The 20,177-nt window shown below is 41.2% G+C and overlaps 1 pseudogene; it reads right to left on the bottom strand.

Annotated features, from left to right (window-relative positions):
• Positions 1-17,088: 17,088 nt before the first annotated feature.
• On the bottom strand, positions 17,089-20,177 carry LOC124979413 (ubiquitin-60S ribosomal protein L40-like; annotated as a pseudogene).

The raw sequence follows: 20,177 nt of genomic DNA, 5'->3' as shown, positions 1-20,177 counted from the left end.
TTAATGTATATGCAACAAAAATGTCACTATTTTTTTCTAAGCTAAAATAAGGTGAATCTAAAGTTCACATGATTAAAAAAAAAAAAAAACGCATATATAAAAAGATCCAGGAAAACCAAAAGAGAACAAGAAGAAGGAAGGCTGTGTCGTTCTACCCCTCTCTCAATCCGGCCGCAGCCACAGTAACCAGTTCTACCCAGGTGCAACCTGAACAGATGCTGCTCTATTCCTGCAACTGCCTTGCAGTGTGCCACAGAAACCCCTTGACGCATGCGTACTCAACTGGAGAACAGGGGCGTTAACACCCACGGTGCCATATTGATTGATGGGGAAAGGGAACCGATAGATAAAGTCTTCCCCTTTTTGTTCCCAAGGCAGACAGTTCTGAGAACAGTTTCAAAAAGCCTCCCCTGAAAGTGCCGCAGGGTTGAGCAACAGTGGCTTCCGATGACAGCTGACTCCATGTTGCATCCTTGTATTGGTTCTCTGTCAGTCTATCCACCCGACCCTCACTCCCATACCTGTGAGCAAGTCCCAAATAAGCAAGCTGAGTGAAAGCCTTTGTTTCTGTGCTTCACTGGAAACTCAAAGACAAGGAACCAGCTTGATCACTTGTTTGTTGTTGTTGTTGTTTAATTTAGAGACAGGGTCTCGCTAAATTCCTGAGACTGGCTTCGAGCTCAGGATTCTCCTGCTTTAGCCTCCTGAGCCGCTGGGATTACAAGTGTGCCCCCACCTTTGACCACATGTTTAAAAAGACTACAAAGTCTGGTGTCCAAGAGGGTGTGGCACTGGTGAATGAAGTTCAAGATCTTGTGCCATCTAGTGTCCTCGTCAACTGTAGCTGAGCTCCAACCATCTCCCTCTCAGTTCTTACTAAACAGGCCTCTGGACTTTGCCTCAAATATGCCTATCTAATTCCCACTTTCCAAGCCTTTGCATTTCCATATCTCTGCCTAGAATCCTCCCCTCCTACATATCCTCATGGTTGACTTCCTTGACTTGTACTCAAAGGCAACTTCGACTTGCGCCCAGGCTTTATTGTTCTCTTTATCACTTATCACTATCTAATATACACCTATTTATTTATTTTTCTGAGTCTCTTCACTAGAATCTAAGCTCAACCAAAATAAGGATTTCCCTCTGTTTTGTTCAAGACTAAATTCCCCATGCTTAGAATGGCACCTAACACAGGAAAATCACCCAATAAATACTTGCTGAATTCTTGAATCATATGCATGGAGAGACGGACCAATGGAAAAAAAATAGAAAGTGTCATCTAGCTCATTAGTATTTAAAAAAAGACAGACTCTAAAACCAGTGAGGAAATTAGATTGATTTCTCAATATGTAGTATTGAAACAGCTGGGTAGCAACTGGGGAAAAGGAAGTAAGATCCATCCTTCACACTGCACGTGAGGACAAATTTCATTTGGATCAAAACTTAAAATGAGAACAAAATGAAACCATTAGAGTGATAGAATAAAACATGAAAACATTCTTTGTAATTTCAAAGTACAGCATTTCTCATTCTATCACAAAATCTAAATGCTATTAAAAAGAAATAGATAAGTTTGACTACATAAAAAATTCTGTAAAGCAAATGATAGACTAAGCGTAATGGTTTGAATGTTTGTCCCCTCTAAAGTTCATGTTGAAATTTCTCATTGTGATTTTTTTTTTTTTTTTTCAGCACTAGGAATTGAACCCTGGGTCTCTTTACCAATGAGCTACATTCCCAACCCTGTTAAGTTTTGTTTGTTTGTTTGTTTGTTTTTGTTTTTGTTTTTTTTTTAGATAGAATCTCACTAACTTTCCAGACTTACTGTGAAGTTGCCATCTTCCTTGCCTCAGCCTCTGGATTAGGTGGATACTTGAGAGGTATTTAAGCCACCCTCATGGGTGGGATTAATGCCATTATTAAAAGGATAAATTAGGGGTTAGCTTTTGCCTCCTGCTCTTTCACCATATAAGGGACAGTGTTCCTTCTTTCTGGAGGATGCAACATTCAAGGCACCATTTTGGAAGTGGAGACCAGACCCTCCTAGGACACCAACCTCCTGGTACCTTGACCTTGGATTTCCCAGCCTCTAAAACTGTGAGCTAATACATATTCAATTCATTACAAATGACCCAAGCTCAGGTATTCTGTATAGCAGCACAAAATAAACTAAGACAATAAAATGCAATGTCAGAATGAAGTGACAAATTTGCAAAAATATTTTCAACTCGTATTACAGGCAAAGGTTTAATTTCCCTAATATTAGAAGGTCTCCTACAAATTGATAAGAAAAAGGTTAGTAGCCTAAGAGAAAATTTGAGCAAAAGATATGAACAGATGGTTCACAGAAAGGAAAAAAATGGCTCTTTATTATGAAAAGATGCTCAACCTCAGTCATAATAAAATACATGTGAATTAAAATTATATCAAGATGTCATTTTCACTCATTATACTAGTAAAAATTCAAAAATTTGGAAATTGCATTGCATGGGCCAGGCTATTTAAAAAAAACAGTGCTCTTAAACATTGTGGGTAAAAGGATAAATTGGCAAAGGGCAATTAGTTGAGTAATTACCAAAGTATCCAATTTATGTACCCTTTGATTCAGTAATCCCCCTCCCAGAATTTTTTCCTACAGATATCATTACACATGTGCAAAATGGCATTTAGACAAGGTTATCCTTTGCAATTATATCATGCAAAAGATTGGAAACCAGATAAATATTCAACAGTAAAGGAATAGTTAAATAAATTGTAGTAACTAAACCTGGCACGCTGGCGCATGCCTGTAATCCCAGTGGCTGGGAAGGCTGAGGCAGAAGGATCATGAGTCCAAAGTCAGCCTCAGAAAAATTGGGGCACTAAGTAACTCAGTGAGAGCTTGGGGATGTGGCTCAGTGGTCAAGAGCCCCTGAGTTCAAATCCCTGGTAACCTCCCCCAAAATTGTGAAAAACTACATGTGTTGGAATCATGTATAATTGTAGAAAGAGAGTAAGGAAAATTCTTATACAGCGTAAAAACAAAACAAAACAAAAAAACCCAAAAAACTGCAGAAAAGCAGGCACTAGTTAGGTTATAAAAAAAGAAGACTGAGTGCATCTTTGTATCTTTTGTCAATGGTAGAGCCCCTGCTTATCTCACACAAAGCCCAGGGTTCAATCCTCAGCACTGAAAAAAAACAAAAAAATTGGGGGAGGGTGGATAATATTATTCACAGAAGCCTATGGGATAGACAAGAAATTAAAAACAAGTTGGGGCACATGGGGACAATGAACAGTGAATAACAGAGGGAAGATTTTTTATGATATTCTGTGTGTGTGTGTGTGTGTGTGTGTGTGTGTGTGCGTGTGTGTAGTGCTGGGAATTGAACCCAGGGCACTGAGATACATCCCCAGATCCTCTACATGCTTTTTTTTTTTTTTTGATATTTGAACAAAACAGATGTTTCATCTATTATGAGTAGTATAGCTAGTAAAGATCCCAGGTGTGATCTTTAGTTTTTTTTTCCCCCCACATTTTTTTATTGGGGCATTATAATTTCACATAATGATGGGATTTGTTGTTACATATTCATACATGCACATGATATAACAATATAATTTGGCCAATATCACTCCCCAGCACTTTCCCCCTCCCTCCCTGCCTCCCATCCTTTGGTCTCTTTCCTCTACTAATCTCCCCCTGATTTTCATGAACTCTGCCCCCACCTTTCTTTTCCCTTTTTCCTCTATAGCTTACACATATGACAGAAAATATATGACCCTTGACCTTCTGAGTTTGACTTACTTCACTGAACACAATGGTTTCTAGTTCCATCCATTTTCCTACAAATGACATAATTTCATTTTTTCCTTTATGGCTGGCTAAAACTCCATCAGTATATATACCACATTTTCTTCATCCATTCTGATGGACCCCTAGATTGGTTCCATAGTTTGGTTATTGTGAATTGTGCTGCTATAAACATGGGTATGCATGTATCACTGTAGTATGATCACTTTAGGATAAGTACTAAAGAGTGGTACAGCTGGTGACATTCAGTGCTTTGGCCAACTCTCCTTACCTGCTTTTAAAGCAGCAAATGGACCACAACTCCCAGCAACCAAAAGAGATTGCCTTGAAACAAACTCTATTCTAACCAAGACATTGATTTTCTAGTCACCAGCTGGACCTGAGATAAGGATGAGGTGGTTTATGAGACAGAATGGAGCTGTCCCCTACTTACAGGTCACCTCTAACTCTGACTTTAAAGAGATTATTGTGGCCTGGGCACAGTGGTGCATACCTGTAATCCCAGCAATTTATGAGGCTGTGGTAGGAGAATTGCAAGTTAGAGGCCAGCCTCAGCAACTTAGCAAGACCCTCAGCAACTTAGTGAGAGCCTGTCTCAAAGTTAAAAATAAAAAGGGCTGGGGTTGTGGCTCAGTGGTAAAAGCACCCCAAGGTTAAATAACCAGTAGCAAAGAGGGAAAAAGAGAGAGAGAGATTTGTAAAATATGCACAATATAAAATTTTTAACCTTTGTGTGTGTGTGTGTGCTGAGGGTTGAACCCAGAGCGTTGCTCATGGAGGCACTTACTCCACCACTAAGCTACAACCCCAGCCCAGTTTTAACCGTTTTATAAGTGATATTTTCAGTGGCACTAAGTACCTTCACATTGTTGTGCAACCATTACCACCTAAGATTTCTAGAACGTTTTTATCACTCCATACTGAAACTCCAAACGCTTTAAACACTAACTCCCCATTCTCTCCTACCCTAGCCACCCCATCTAGTCCCTGGTAACCATTATTTCCACCTATATGCATTTGCTTTTTCTAGGTATCCCATGTAAGTGGAATCATACAATATTTGTTTTTGGTGTCTCACTTATATCAGTTAGCATAACATTTTGAAGGTCCATTCATGTTGTACATGTATCAGAATTTCAATTCCAAATAGCATTCCATTACGTAGCTGTATCATATTTATTTACTCATTCATCTGTTGATGGATATTTGGGTTCTTTCCACTTTTTGGCTACTGTGAATAGTGCTGTTATGAATCCTGGGGGCACAGAGTTTCTGTTTGATTTCCCGCTTTGAATTCTTTAGGTATGAGAAGTAGAGAGTGAAATTGCCCTAATTTTGTTATTTAACCTGCTGATCTAACCCAGAGAAACCTCCCTCAAAGATTAAGGGTTAAATGATAAGAACTCTGAGTGCAAGGAAAATTTGGGAGAAAATTAAAATGCAAACAAAGAATACAGAATAGCCAAGTACCTTCTAGGTGTAGTTGTTATCACAACCCAAATGATGAAAGGAAGTGAGGCCCCCAAAGGGCCATGGGCTTTCATACCTCCCCTTTTGTTTCCACAAACGATTCACAGTTGTGTTTTGCGTTTGTCTCTGATGTCAGTCTTTGTTCTAGGGCCCAGATTTCAGAGGACATCTGGTGCCTCTCCCTTCTCTGATCAGCATAGGAAGGGCAGATGGGCCTGGCAACTTCCACCTGCTCATAAGGTAAACAGCAACCAGAGCCATGTTTGCTTTTTTTTTTTTTTTTTTCCTATCAGCATTGGGGATGAAACCCAAAAACATTCTACCTCTGTGTTACATCCCTGCTCTTTTCACTTCTTCTTATTTTGAGGCAGGTTCTCACTAAGTTGCTGGGGGTTTTGTTAATATGCCGAAGCTGGCCTCCAACTTGTGATCCTCCAGCCTCAGCCTCCTAAATTGCTGGGATTCCAGGTATGAGCCACCACACCTTGCTGTCATGCTTCTTAACATCATAGGTCTTGTCGTTTGGCACTCTGTGAAGGTGTTCTGTGATGTCACTGTTGTACCTACCTGTTTGCTAAGGAGAACTCTGGAAAAGGCCATAAGCTCAATAATTTGCTTGTTGCCTTCTGACCTCCATTACCAAGGGCTTTTGAGCAGGGCACCCTAAGTAACACTGAGACTATGCCAGGACATCAATAAAACAGTGAGAGAAGGCTCTGCCTTCTCTGTTCTCTGGCATCCATTTTGACTCAAACTGGGCAGTAAGTAGTTACTGTATTCAAGGCTACTTCCTCCACTCAAAACATCACCAAACCAACCAGATGTGGAGGCACACACCTGTAATCCCAGCTTCTCCGGAGGCTGAGACAGGAGGATGGCAAGTTCAAAGCCAGCCTCAGCAAATTAGCAAGGCCCTAAGCAACTCAGCAGCATTTAAATTTAAATATTTTTAAAAGGTGGGGTGTGCTAGGGATGTGGTTCAGTGGTTAAGCACTCCTGGGTTCAATCCCCAGTATGGGGTGGGGGGATTTCCCAATCCCTTCTACAATGGGTTAATTGAACACACTCCCACTTTTAGACACACATTCGGACACCAAAGAAGTACCCAGTAAGGACACAGCCGCCCACATTTGCCCTGGCTGCAGTTGCACATGGCTTATGTGCCAGGCAGATGGCAGAGTAGGGCTCACCTTAGCTCTAAGAGATAATGAGGGACAGTGTCTGCAAAAGCAGCCTCTCCTGCCTGGATGGGAAACACAATGGAAGAGTGAACTCTCAGGAATGAGAAAGCCCTGAGTTCAACCCAGAGCAGAACTTTTTGTTTGTCAACACCTCTTCTTTGGCAAATGCAGCCCTGATTTCTATTAGGGAAATTAATAATCTTTCCCTGGTAATCAGCCAAGTGGTTTAGATATAATTAACCCAACCCCAGGTACAGGGAAGGATCCTGACTGACTTAAAAACAGTGTCCCACTCCTTGACTGCAGTGATTGGTTTAAAATGGGTACTTCAGCAGGGTGCGGTGGTACACGCCTGTAATCCCAGTGTCTCGGGAGGCTGAGGCAAGAGGATGGCAAGTTCAAAGCCAACCTCAGCAACAGCGAGGCGCTAAGCAACTCAGTGAGACCCTGTCACTAAATAAAATACAAAATAGAGTTGGGGATGTGGCTCAGTGGTCTAGTGCCCCTAAGTTCAATCTCCGGTACTCCCCATCAAGAAAAAATAAAATAAAATAGAGTGGGAACTGCATACCAATAAGAAGCAAGGAAAGGATTACAGAGGTTTCTAAGAAAGAAAAGTTCTCTTTGGAGGAAGTTTGCAAATAAGGAAGAATGTAGCCTCAAGAGTGCGTGGCAGCTGTTGTGCAACCATGAGGGAGAGTTTACCTGAGATTTAAATCAGTGCTAAGGAAGATGAGACTCTAACGGAAGAGTTAGTGCCCACTCAGGTAGTGGAAATCCCCCTGAAGACCACTTACCCAGGAAGGGAGATGCTGTGCCCCAAGTGATGGCATTAGGAAAGACAGACTAGTTTGATTCAGTGTGCTCTTGCCCATTATTCCATTTCCTCTCTACAAAATGAGGATGTTGGATTTGGTGAGATCTTGAGGCCCATCTAGTTTCAGTATTCTGCACGTTTTTGTTTCTATAGAAAACACACAGGTTTGAGATTGTGTGTGGGTGTGTATTTTGCTGGATTGAACTCAGGGCCTCTTCAATGCTAGGCAAGTGCTCTACCCCAGAGTCACAAAGCATAGGCTTTGGAATTCTGTCACACTGCTGGGGCTTTCTGGGAAACAGGCAGCCTTTTTTTTTGGTACTGGGGATTGAACCCAGTGTGCTTAATAACTGGGCCACATCCCCAGTTCTTTTTTATATTTTATTTAGACTCTTTTTTTTTTTAATCAAATTGTATACTTTATTTATTTATTTTTATGTGGTGCTCAGGCTGGACCCCAGTGCCTCACATGTGCCAGGCAAGCGCTCTACCACTGAGCCACAACCCCAGTCCCTAGAGACAAAATCTTGCTGAATTACTAAGTGCCTCACTAAGTTGCTGAGTCTGACTTTGAACTTGGGATCCTCCTACCCCAGCTCCTTAGTCGCTGGGATTCTAGGTGTGGACCACTGTGCAGGCCTCAAACCCCAATTCTTGTACTCAAGTCAGAAAGATTTCAGACAGGTTACTCAGAGGAACAGACATGAGATTATAAGAAGAAATGAGAAAGGGACAAGGGGACACTCAAGGGAGAGAGTGGGTCCTCTTAGAGAGGAGAGGGACAGCATGCCTCTCCTGTACTCCAGTTTTATTGGGAACCCCAGAGAAGTTTCCAATGAGTCCCACTAGGGCCAGTCTGCCTCTTGACTTTTGATTGACAGCAGAAAGACATCAGACTTTCAAGTCTCCACTACTGTGACAACTCTAGGTCACTTTGGCTCATACTGACTGGTTCTAATTGGACTGTTTTTTAGATCTTTATTTTATTCACTTATTTACATGTAGTGCTGAGAATCGAACCCAGTGCTTCACACATGATAGGCAAGCACTTTACCACTGAGCCACAACCCCAGCCCCATCTAATTGGATTCTTTGTTTTTTTTAATACCTTTATTTTATTTATTCATTTTATGTGGTGCTGAGGATTGAACCCAGTGCCTCGCATGTGTGAGGCAAGCACTCTACCACTGAGTCATGATCCCAGCCCTAACTGGATTTTTTTTAAAGTACTTTTAGTTGTAGATGGACACAGTACCTATATGTTATTTGTTTATTTATATGCGGTGCTGAGGATCAAACTCAGTACCTCACACGTGCTAAGCAAGCTCTCTACCACTGAGCCACAACCCCAGGCCCCTAATTGGATTCTTAACCATAAATTTTTACACATTTTATTGTTAGAAGGAATTATACTTATCTCCCTGGGTTTTGGGGATCTGGTCTGTGGAAAGGGACACAAAAGTCTCCCTCCTACAGCGTAACTTGAGTTCCTCTTATGGACATTTATTCGGGCCTATATTTCTCCTGCAGATAACAGATAGATTGCTGAGGAATGTGACATATCCTGTCTGCTTAAGCCAGGCAGGGATGCAGGTAAATTGCTTCTTGGAAAAGAAAACATGTATGGGTCAACAGAGTGGACCCATTTTATAGAATTATTCCCTTAGCCTTGTGTTCCCACCATTCACACCTGTCTGTTCCCTATCAATTCTGCATACCTGAGGTCAAATTCTGATAATATCCTGTGCAATCATAACCAAGTTACTTAATCTCTCCAAGCCTCAGTTTCTTTAGTTATAAAGTGGGCTCTCTAGCATACTGCACAGTGATTCTGAGGACTGAATGGAATACCGCGTATCAAGTTGTTGCCATAGTGCTTGGCATGTGTTACATCTCACAACCCTTCTCCATAAATGTAGAATGAACAGTGGGCCTAGTCTGGCCCCTACTTTTATAACTAAAGTTTTTTTGTGTATCTATTTGTTTGTTTTGTGTGGTACTGGGAATCAACATAGGGGCCACTGAGCCACATCCCCAACCCTTTTTATTTTTTTTATTTTGAGATAGAATCTCATTAAGTTGCTTAGGACCTAAGTTGCTGAGCTGACTTTGAGCTTGCAATCCTCCTGCCTCAACCTCCTGAGCTACTAGAATTTCAGGTGTGTGCCACCATACCCAGCACTTGAGATGGCTTCTTGCTAGATTGCCCAACTTGAGATCCTCCTGCCTCAGCCTCCCTAGTCACTGAGATTTCAGATGTGCGTCACCATGCCTGCCCAGGGTAAAATTTTGTTAGAACACAAAAATGTTCTTAGGGCTGGGGATATAGCTTGGTTGGTAGAAGTGCTTGCCTCGAATGTACAAGGCCCTAGGTTCAATCCCCAGCACCACACACACACACACACACACACACACACACACACACACAGAAAATGTTTTTCATTTACGTGTGTCTAAGGCTGCTGCTATTCAGCTACAAAGGAACAGTTGATCCCTCTGACAACAGAAGCAGGGGTTGCCTTTGCTGTGAGAGACACTCACCTCTGTGTATGCAGATCATATACCCCACAAAGCCTAAGATACTTGCCATCTGGTCATTACAGAACAAATCTTGCCGAACCTAAATGTAGAACATAAAGCCTTGAAGTAGTTCAAGTAATTTCAAGCGTGAGTCAGGAGACAGGAGGAATATTTTGAAGATCTTGAAGGAACTTATTGATGCCTTTCAGAACTTTTTTTTTTTTTTTTTTTTTTTGCGGTGCCAGGGATTGAACCCAGGGCCTTGTGCTTGCGAGGCAAGCACTCTACCAACTGAGCTATCTCCCCAGCCCCTTTCAGAGCTTTTACAATGAGTGAGGACATGTGACCTTTCATTCTGAGTGTGGTGCCCACTCTCTGAGGAGAATGTCCAGGGCAACAAAAAATCCAAGCAAAAGAGTCCAAGGTGTTCAAGGATTCAGACTTTCCCTAGTACTGGAGGAAAGGAGCCAGGGGAAGTAGCCTCTCCAGACGCAAGTTCATGCGCGCGCGCGCACACACACACACACACACACACACACACACAAGGGCACAAGGAAATAACCAAAAATATTTTTTAAGTACAAAAAAAAGTACTGGACAGACAGAACAAAAAATCTAAATGGCACATGCATGACACAATAGGTCTCAGGTTCTGTTTTTGTTTGTTTGTTTGTTTGGTACTGGGGATTGAACCCAGAGGCGCTCTACCACTGAGCTAAACCTCTACTCTTTTTATTTTTTAATTTTTTCATTTTGAGATAGGACCTCTCAAAGTTTCTGAGATTGGCCTTGAACTTGTGATCCTGTGCTTCAGCCTCCCCAAGTCACTTGGATTATAGGCATGTGCCCCAGAGTCCCACTCAGGTTCTGTTCTCATGGAAGAAGAAACAGCTTCCTTTGGGGCAGCTGAATCTTCAGGGGGCATGGCATCTAGAAGGGATTACCCCACCAGTTGGTCTTGGGATGCTTGGGTGGCCATAGCACTGGCCATTTGGAACTGAGCTTCATGCCATAGCATGCTTCCTGACCTGCTCTACAGAGCAGTTTATGCTTTTCTCTGCACACAGGACTATCTGAGCCTGCTCCTCAGATTCACCTCAGATTCATTCTAGATGGTGCAGGCCATGGAAAGCCCCACAACTGTCCACACAGACTCAGTGCAACTTGTATACCTTGGAGCTGTTGGTCAGTCTTTTTTTTTCTTTTTTTTTTAAGTTTTATTAAAGAAAAATGAAAGCAGACTTCTCCTGGGTGGAAGAAGGGGACCCAAAGGTGGAATCCCTGGTTGGTCTTAATAGAAGATAGAATTATTGGCATCTTGACTTTCTTCCCTAAACAGATTACATGAGGTTCACATACCACTGAGCAATATGAGGGTTTTTTTAAGCAAGACACACCTTGTTGGGATGTAACTTGGGGTCATGGGCTCCATAGGAATGACAAAATCCCCTCTAGGTAGTTTTGCTCTGTGAGAGAAGTTCACCTCTGTGAACTCAGGCTGGGAACTCTTACTCCACCCTACTGGAGAAATGTGGATTAGCTTGCTCTTTCTCCTTCACTCCTTTGCTTTCTTCCCCTCTCTCTTGTACACATGAAAACAGAAGTGCATAAGCTGCTTAGGGTCACAGCGTTCTTCATGTGTTAACCCTTTAGTCCTTTACATTCTCTTGTGAAGTTAGTCGTGTTATGATCCCTGTTTTGCAGATGAGGAAACTGAGGCACAAGTCATAAGGTAATTTATCTAATGCCACATGGTTGGTTAGTGTCAAGAGTGATATTCAGGTCTGGAGCTGTAGCTCAGTGGTAGAGCACTTGCCTAGCATGTGTGAGGCACTGGATTAGATCCTCAGCACCACATAAAAATAAATAAATAAAATAAAGGCATTGTGTCCATTTACAATTTAAAAAAATCTAAAAAATAAAAGAGTGATATTCAGTCCCAGGCTCTCTCTGGTTCATAGTCACTGTGTTTTTCTGCTTCTCTGGACATATCTCTCTCTCTCTCTCTCTCTCTCTCTCTCTCTCTCTCTCTCTCTCTCTCACACACACACACACACACGCACATACACACACACACACACACACACACACACACACAGACACGTGCACACATACAAGCACATCTGATCCTCACCAAACTGGACCAGTTGCTGGAATATGGACAAGCAGGACATGACCTGGGCTTCTGGGGTAGCATGGATTGTCTCTGCTGGTCTTGAGAATGCTGGGTTCTGCCCCTATCCGGGCTGTCTGTGCCCCCCTGACGGCAGTTCTTGGCCTCTTCCAATGATTACATATCATTGCTCTAATCTTGGCTCTACCAGGATTCAGAGCTACTTAAGTTCTTCTGTCACCCTTAGGTGCTTCCTGTGCTCAGGAGCTGGTTGGTTCCCCGGGTGTGAGTTCTTCATCAATGATGCTAGAGTGAGACTTGGTGGTGTGGACTGGGACCACCAGTCCTGACATAGGAACCCCAGTGAGAGGAAATGGGTAGCTGAACAATGCTCTCATTTCTGAACTAGGAACTCAGGGCACAAAGTCAGAGGGGTCTGCCTTCAAACCTGGAAGGAATTGCAAACCATTTACTTCAACTTCCCCATTTTACAGATGAGGAAACTGAGGACTAGAGAGACAGTGTGGTTTCCCATACACCCCGCAGATTCACAGCAATGCCCCAGGCAGGTCTCAGGTCCTCTTTTCCATATCAAGCCATTCTTGAGCAGCAGCTGCCTCCAGCACCAAGTGAGGTTTTGGTTTTCCTCAGAAGAGTCTTTCTTATTAAACTTACTGACATGGTGCAATGATGTCTCTCACTTTGTTTCAATCATAGAATATCAACACCTATAGGGCAATGATTTTTTTTTTAAAACCAGGGATTGAACCCAGGGGTGCTTAACCACTGAGCCACATTCCTAACCCCATTTATTTTTATTTTTGTGATAGGCTCTTGCCAAGTTGCTTAGGGCCTTGCTAAGTTGCTGAGGTTGGCTTGAACTCTCGATCCTCCCTCCTCAATCTCCCAAGCCGCTGGGATTATAGTCATGTACCATGGCTCTAGTTAAGGCAGTGATTTCAAGGGTGGTGTGAAACATCATGAGATGTTTCAGGTGATACCCACTTTTTAATTTCAAGAGTAATATATTTATGTAAATGTGCACTAGATAAGTAAGTAGACACCAAAGTTTGTTATAAAGTTTGTTACATTTACATGTGACTGCTTAAGAAGATGTTCAGTAAATAAAAATATATTCAGTAAGCAATAGCATGGTGATTTATGGATTTGAAAAACACATAGTATGAGATACGTGAAGTTTGGGATCCACTGTTCTGGAGACTATCAACAATTTAGGGAAAGAAGTTTAAACCAGAGACTTGTCTATAATGCAAAGACACCAGCCCCCAATTGCCAAAGAAATACTAAATAAAACTACGAGGAGATACAATTTTTCACTTTGCAGATTGCTAAAGATTATAAAGTGTGTTCTCACTTTGGCAGCACATATGTTAAATTTAGAGCAACACAGAGTATTAGCATGGTCCCTGAGTGTGGGTGACATGTAAATAATGACAAATCCCATGAGAATGTGTGTGAGTAATCAAATTAGTGCTACTGAAAATGGGGACTCTTTTTTGAGCAGGAAAAAGGAGAGGGAAAGGTGAGATCACTGAGATTAAGTGAAAATTCTATTGCCTCAAATACTAATTAGAAAACACACTATAGATTCATGATATAGTTTAAATAAATGTGTTTCTAGCTTTGCCTACTGGAAAAGAATAATGAACAGACTAATAAACAACCCACAAGAAATAAGCACCTCTAATATAATACCCTGATTTTGCAGTGCTGGGGATGAACCCAGGGGTACTCAGCCAAATTCACAGCCCATCCCCCACTTTTTTTTTTTTTTTTTTTGAGATAGAGTGTTGTTAAGTCATCAAAATTGACCTCAAACTTGAGATCCTCCTGCTTCAAACTCCAGAGAAGTTGGGAGTACAGTACAGACATACCGCACTGTTCCCCATCAGTAAATAAAATTTTCTACAATAACTTTTTTTTTCCAGTACTGGGGATCAGAGCCAGGGTCTCATGCAAGCTAAGCATGCACTCTAGCACTGTGCTACACCCCAACCTCTACAGCAACAACGACCAATTTAAATTGAAAACATCCAATGTTGGCAGAGAGCTAGAGAACGGTCTGTCTCGCACACTGCTGATGGGAGCGAAAACTGGTCCAGTTTTTAGATGGTAATTTAGCAGTATCTGTCCAAATGTCAGCACACATACGCTTTGACCAGGGATTCCATTTTGGGGAATGTAACCTAAAGAAACATTTACAAGGATGCTTCCTACACAGTCTTATTGATAGCAGAAAAACTGCAAGCAACTCAATGTTCATCAATGGGGGATATTAGTGTCACCTCTGTTGCACGAGGCATTGGTCCCAGAGATCTAAGCACATGGACTGGAAATTGGGAGTGTTCAGAGAACAGAGTCACCAGAGTTGGAGGGGCAAGAAGGCATCCTAGAGGACATAGGTGAAGATGGGGTCTCTGAAAGCTTCCAGCTTCTGCAGATTGATGTGGAATGTGTAAACTTTGGTGGACTTGTGGAAAGCATTCAGAGGAAGGTGATGTTTCAAAAGGCCCAGGAGTATTCTGTCAAGACAGCCTGCTTGCCGATCCAGGAATACATGGTCAAGCTCCAGAATGGGAAAAACTATCATTCAGAGATATTGGCCATCAATCAAGTATTTGATACCCTGGTCACTTATTTGGAGACTCACAACTGGCCTGAAGCATTGAAGAAAGGAGTTTCTTCAGGAAAAGGCTATGATCTTCGGAATTCAGTAGAATAACGGGCAGCCTAAGATCGTAGTTGCAGGAAACAAAGTGCCTGCGGTGTTTCAACCAAAGAAAAGGGCAGAGGGGGTAGTGGCATACACTTGCTTTTACTTGACATCTTGGATCTTCATAGTATAAACTAATAACAGGGACCACATTTTGTGCTTTTGCATTGCCCACAGTGCCTGACTCACAGAAAGTGCCCTGATCAATGTTAAAAAAAAAAAAAAAAAAAAAAAATATATATATATATATATATATATATATATATATATATATATATATAAAACAAGGAATTAGCTCTAAAACTATATGACTTTGGATATGTTAATTCATCTTTTGTACTTCTCTATTTGTGAAAGATCTACTTTTAGAGACTGTTTATGTGGTTAAATAATTGTTATATCAAGAGCTTAATTTTTACTAAACTGGCATTAAATCGTGGCTTTCTCCAGATGCCTCTGAACATGATTTTTCCAGCTGAGTGATCTGTTGCATGAAAGCTTTGCAGCAGCAGCCCGACCTGGCCTGTCTACTTTGAGTCCTCATAGCACTTTGTTTCCTCTTGTGGCTCTCACCCAGTACTCCCTTTTTCTGAGTATGGGAATGCAGGGCTTCTCTCTTCCATTTTGTGTGAATAGCTTTGCATCCTGATCCTTGTACAAGCTAGATTCTTCATATATATTTGTAACAAATTTTAAAAGCAAAACCACACTATTGATGAACCTTTGAAAATAGTCAGAAAATGTTGCATTCTGACATGCAAGCATGTTAATCTGCCTCTTTTCAAATATACTTCCTTTTCTTGTGTCCTATAAAAAAATAGGAGATATTTAAATTTAAATAAATCATTGCTAGTACTAGCAGGGATAGAGAATGCCTGCATCATAGGTCAATAGGGAATGTTAAATAAACCATGGTACAGCTATACAATGGAATGCCATGAAGCTGCTAAAAAGAAAGAGGAAGATCCACACCCATGGTACAATAAAAGATAAATATTTGGTCTCAAATATTTGGTCTTGTCCTTAGTTCAGGGCACAGAGTTCCTAAAACCCTTTGAATTTACTGTCTATTATATGTTAATAAGATGACTCCAAGCTATCCTGCTAGTTAGCTGCTTTTTTTTTTTTGAAAAATTTTTTGTTGTTTTTAGATATACATGACAGTAGGGTGTATTTTGACATATTTTACATACATAGGGTGCAACCCATTACAATTTTGATCCCATTCTTGTGGGTGCTAGTTAACTTCTGAACAGGGACAGAAACACCAACCAGGAGATTAGAGGGTTAGAAATTTCAGGGCTTCCAACCCCTGTCCCTATACACTTCCACCTCCAGAGAGCAGAGGGGACCTAAGATTGTATCCATCACCAATGGTCAACGACTTAATCAATCATGCCTACGAAATGAAATATTCATAAAAATCCCTAAATAGAGCAGTTCAGAGAGCTTCTGCATTGGTGAACACATCCAGGGGGCTGACACACCTTGCTCCATTGGGGACAGAAGCTGCTGTGCTCAGGGTCCCTCCAGACCTTGTCCAAGGTTCCAGACTGTTCATTTGTATCCTGTGTAATAAACCGTAATTATAAATATAGTGTTTTTCTGAGTCTGTGAGTTCTTCTAGTGAATTATTAATCCTGACAGGGAGGATTGCCAGAGTTCCAAATTTACAGTCTGCTGGGCAGAACTGTGGGTGGTACCCTGAGCACAGCACTTGCAGCTGTACCTGAAGTTTATCAAAAGGCAAAGATTTAGAAATAGAGACAAAACAAGTTTTTAAAAGTAGTATGGTTGGAGGACTTCCACTACCTGTTATGTTCAGATCTTTAATGTCTCACCAAAAGCTCCTGTGTTAGGCAATGCAGGAATGCAGAAATGAAAGGATTAGATTACAAGAGCTGTGACCTCATCAATGGATTAATCCATTTGATGGATTAGTGATCTGAATGGATTTTGGGGTGATAACTATAGGCAGGCAGGGTGTGGCTGGAGGAAGTAGGCCCCTGAGGGCATGATTTGGGCACTGTATCTTGTCTCTGGCTTCTCTCTCTGTTTCCTGATTGCCATGAGCTAAGCAGCATGCCCTATCTCAGGCTCAGAGCAATGGAGCTGGCTGACCGTGAACTGAATCTCTTGAAACCATGAGTCCAAAATAAACTTTTCTTCCTCTAAGTTGTTTTTGTCAGGTATTTGGTCACAGTGATGAGAGGCTGATTAACACAGTACCTAAATCAAGACCTACCTAAAACTTTAATAATCAAGACTATGGTATTACCATGAGGATGGACATATACAACAGAAGAGGGTCCAAAAATAGATCCATATTTTTATGCTCAATTGATTTTTTTTTTTAAACTGCTCCAGTCAGTGTGAGGGAAACTTTATTGAGGTCCCAGGGCCATACATGGGGCTTGGGCAGGAGGCCACCCTTTGGAGAAAGGAGCCAGCTGAGGGGCTTTATTTGACCACCTTCTTGAGGTGGAGGTTTTTGGTGTAGCCACACTTCTTGTGGCAGCTGACAGCATGGGGGTGCAAGGGGGCATAACACTTGTGACAGATCATCTTGTCACAGTTGTACTTCTGGGCAAGCTGGCGCAGGGAAGGCTCAATGATGCCACCTCACAGGCAAAACACCAAGTGCACGGCGTACTCTTTCTGGATGTTGTGATCTGAAAGAGTTCAGCCATTCTCCAGCTGTTTACCTGCAAATATTAGATGCAGCTGATCAGGTGGTTTGCCTTCCTTGTCTTGAATTTTGCCTTTGACATTCTTTTTTAAAAATATTTTTTAGTAGTAGCTGGACATGATACCTTTACTTTGTTTTTATGTGGTGCTGAGGATCGAACCCAGTGACTCTATATGGGAGGCAAGCGCTCCACCACTGAGCCCCAGCCCCCAGCCCTGACTTTGACATTCTTGATGATGTCACTGGACTCAACTTCGAGGGTGAGGGTCTTGCACATCAGTGTTTTCACAAAAATCTGCTTCTCTGCGTCTGCTGTTCAGGAGACTCATTTTCAATTGATATTTGACAAAGCCACCAAATTACTTTGGTGAGGGAAAATAGAGTCTTTTTACTAACTGGTACTGCAATAACTGTATATCTACATGAAAAAAAAAATCTTCACCCTCACTCTTTACCATACCCCTAAATTAACTAAAAGTGATTTTAGTCTCAAACATAAGAGTTAAATCTATTACATTTCTAGAAGAAAATGAGAAAAAAATCTTTGTTACAATGGGTAGGGTAAATATTTTTTAAGTAGAACACATGAAGTTTGAATTATTAAAAAATTTATAAAATGTGCTTCATTGCAAGAGAAAATACTCACTCTTCATAAGTCACAGGTAAGAAAATAAGATAAACCACAGGCTAGCAGAAAATTATTTGCAAAACATACCCAGGGAAGGGCATGAGTAAAGAACATAAAGAACTATTACAACTCAATTATAAAAAGGCAAACATCCAATAAAAAATAAGCAAAAGACTGAACAGAATACTTTTAAAAAGAAGATATGGCCAAGAAGTACCTAGAAAGATCTTACAATGGGCTGGGGTTGTGGCTCAGCACTAGAGCACTTGCCTAGTATGTGTGAGGCACTGGGTTTGAGCCTCAGCACCACATATAAATAAATGAATAAAATAAAGACATAAAAAAACTTATACATTATTAATCATTAGGGAAATGCAAACTAAAACCCCAATACGATATCTTTACATGCCCACTAGGCTAAAAATGAAAAGACAACACCAGGTGTTGTCAAGGATGTAGAGCAGGACTCTCATACATTGCTGGTAGAAATCAAAAACAATATTGCTAAAAAAAAAATTAAATAAAAAAAAAATGATACTGCCCGCTGGGTGCATGGTACACGCCTGTAATCCCAGTGACTCAGGAGGCTAAGGCATCAAGATGGCAAGTTTGAGGTCAGCCTCAGTAATTTAGCAAGACCCTTTCTCAAAATAAAACATAAGAAGACTGGAGATGTGGGACAGTGGTTAAGCTCCTCTGGGTTCAATCACTAGAACCCCCACCTTCCCCAGCCCCCATCCCAAAAGTTACTACAACTTTGGAAAATATCATATGGCAGTATCTTAGTTAAACATAAAGTTGTCTTAAGATCCAGCAATCCCAATCCTTTATTTGTTTGAGAGAGCTGAAAACATGTCAAAGGTAACCAAAGGTAACCCGAATGTCCATGAACTGGAGAGCAGGTAAATAAATAAACTCTTACAATGGAATACTCCTTAGCAATAAAAGCGAATTATATAACCTCTAGTGACTCTTTGTCTCATCAAACCACATTTATGTGCAAGATAATGATAAAACTTCTGTCACATTATAATAAGTTTTGACTGTCACAAAGTAACATTAAAATGCCTATTCCTGATTTGAGGTAGGGGGAACAAAAGAAAAGAAAATATAAATATACAAACAACACAGATGTAACCCAAAAACATTATGCTAAGTGTCAGGAATCAAACACCAAAGACTACATTCGTTCATATAAAATTCTAGAAAAGATAAAACTATATTGTCAGAAATCTAGAAAGCTATGTTTGCCTGGGGCTGGAAGTTGGGGTAAGAGATTGACTGCAAAAGGATAGGAGGGAATTTTTTAGGTAGGACTGTTCTGTATCATGATTATTGTAGAGAATACATGACTATATGCAATTACTAAAATTTATCAAATTGCACACTTAAAGTGAATTTCATTGTATCATGCCTCAATAAAGCTAAAAATAAATAAATAAAATCCTTCTGTGGGGCCCCATTCCTGAGATTACAAAAGAATTGAAATTGGAGGAAATCCAAATTTGGATGGGCTGAACAGTTCTCCCAGGTTATTTTAATCTGTGGTCAGGAGAACACTTGTGTTAGAGAACAAAAGCCTGGTAGACCAGGTTCTCAAAGGGAGGGACCTTTTTTTTCCGTGTTCCCACCTTCAGCATTCAGAGGCAGGCCCCACCCCAGAATAACTCCACCCGCCCCCCACCTTTGGTCTCCTCCTCCTTCTAGCTAATCTGCGTTCATTCTCTTCCTCCACCCAGTCCTTTCTTATTAAACTCAGGTAACCATGAGGAAAGAAGCCAGGCAGTTCACACTGAAGTGTGAATGACTGATAGCCCCAATTTTGTATTTCTTTAGAGGTTGCTTGTTGATACAGAATAATTTTTTTAAAGGTAAAATTCCTAACAGCATGGCCTTCACAGGTGTCTTCCCACTCTGTGTATTGGATAAGGGTGATTCTGCTTTAAGATGGTTTGGGGTCCAAAGAACCCAGATGAGTACTAATCATTCATTACTTGTACATCATTAATTCATCCCTTCAGCAGACACCGGCTAGGCACTGATTCTGTTTCATATCTTGTTAGGTTTTGGGGCAACTGGAGGTGTAAGAGGTGCCAACTGGCCAGGAGCATCTGAAACTTGACAAGTCATGAATTTGAGACTTGAGGACTTGAGATTTCAGAAGCTGTGAACTTAAGAGCCATAGAATTAATTACAGTGTGGTGAACCCTTGCTGGATCTGTAGACAGCCAT

The sequence above is a fragment of the Sciurus carolinensis genome, chromosome 3 (assembly GCF_902686445.1).
Source record: "Sciurus carolinensis chromosome 3, mSciCar1.2, whole genome shotgun sequence".
Taxonomy (NCBI): Eukaryota; Metazoa; Chordata; class Mammalia; order Rodentia; family Sciuridae; genus Sciurus; species Sciurus carolinensis.
The sequence above is the reverse complement of the archived record's forward strand: the minus strand, read 5'-3'. Positions and strand labels throughout refer to the sequence as shown.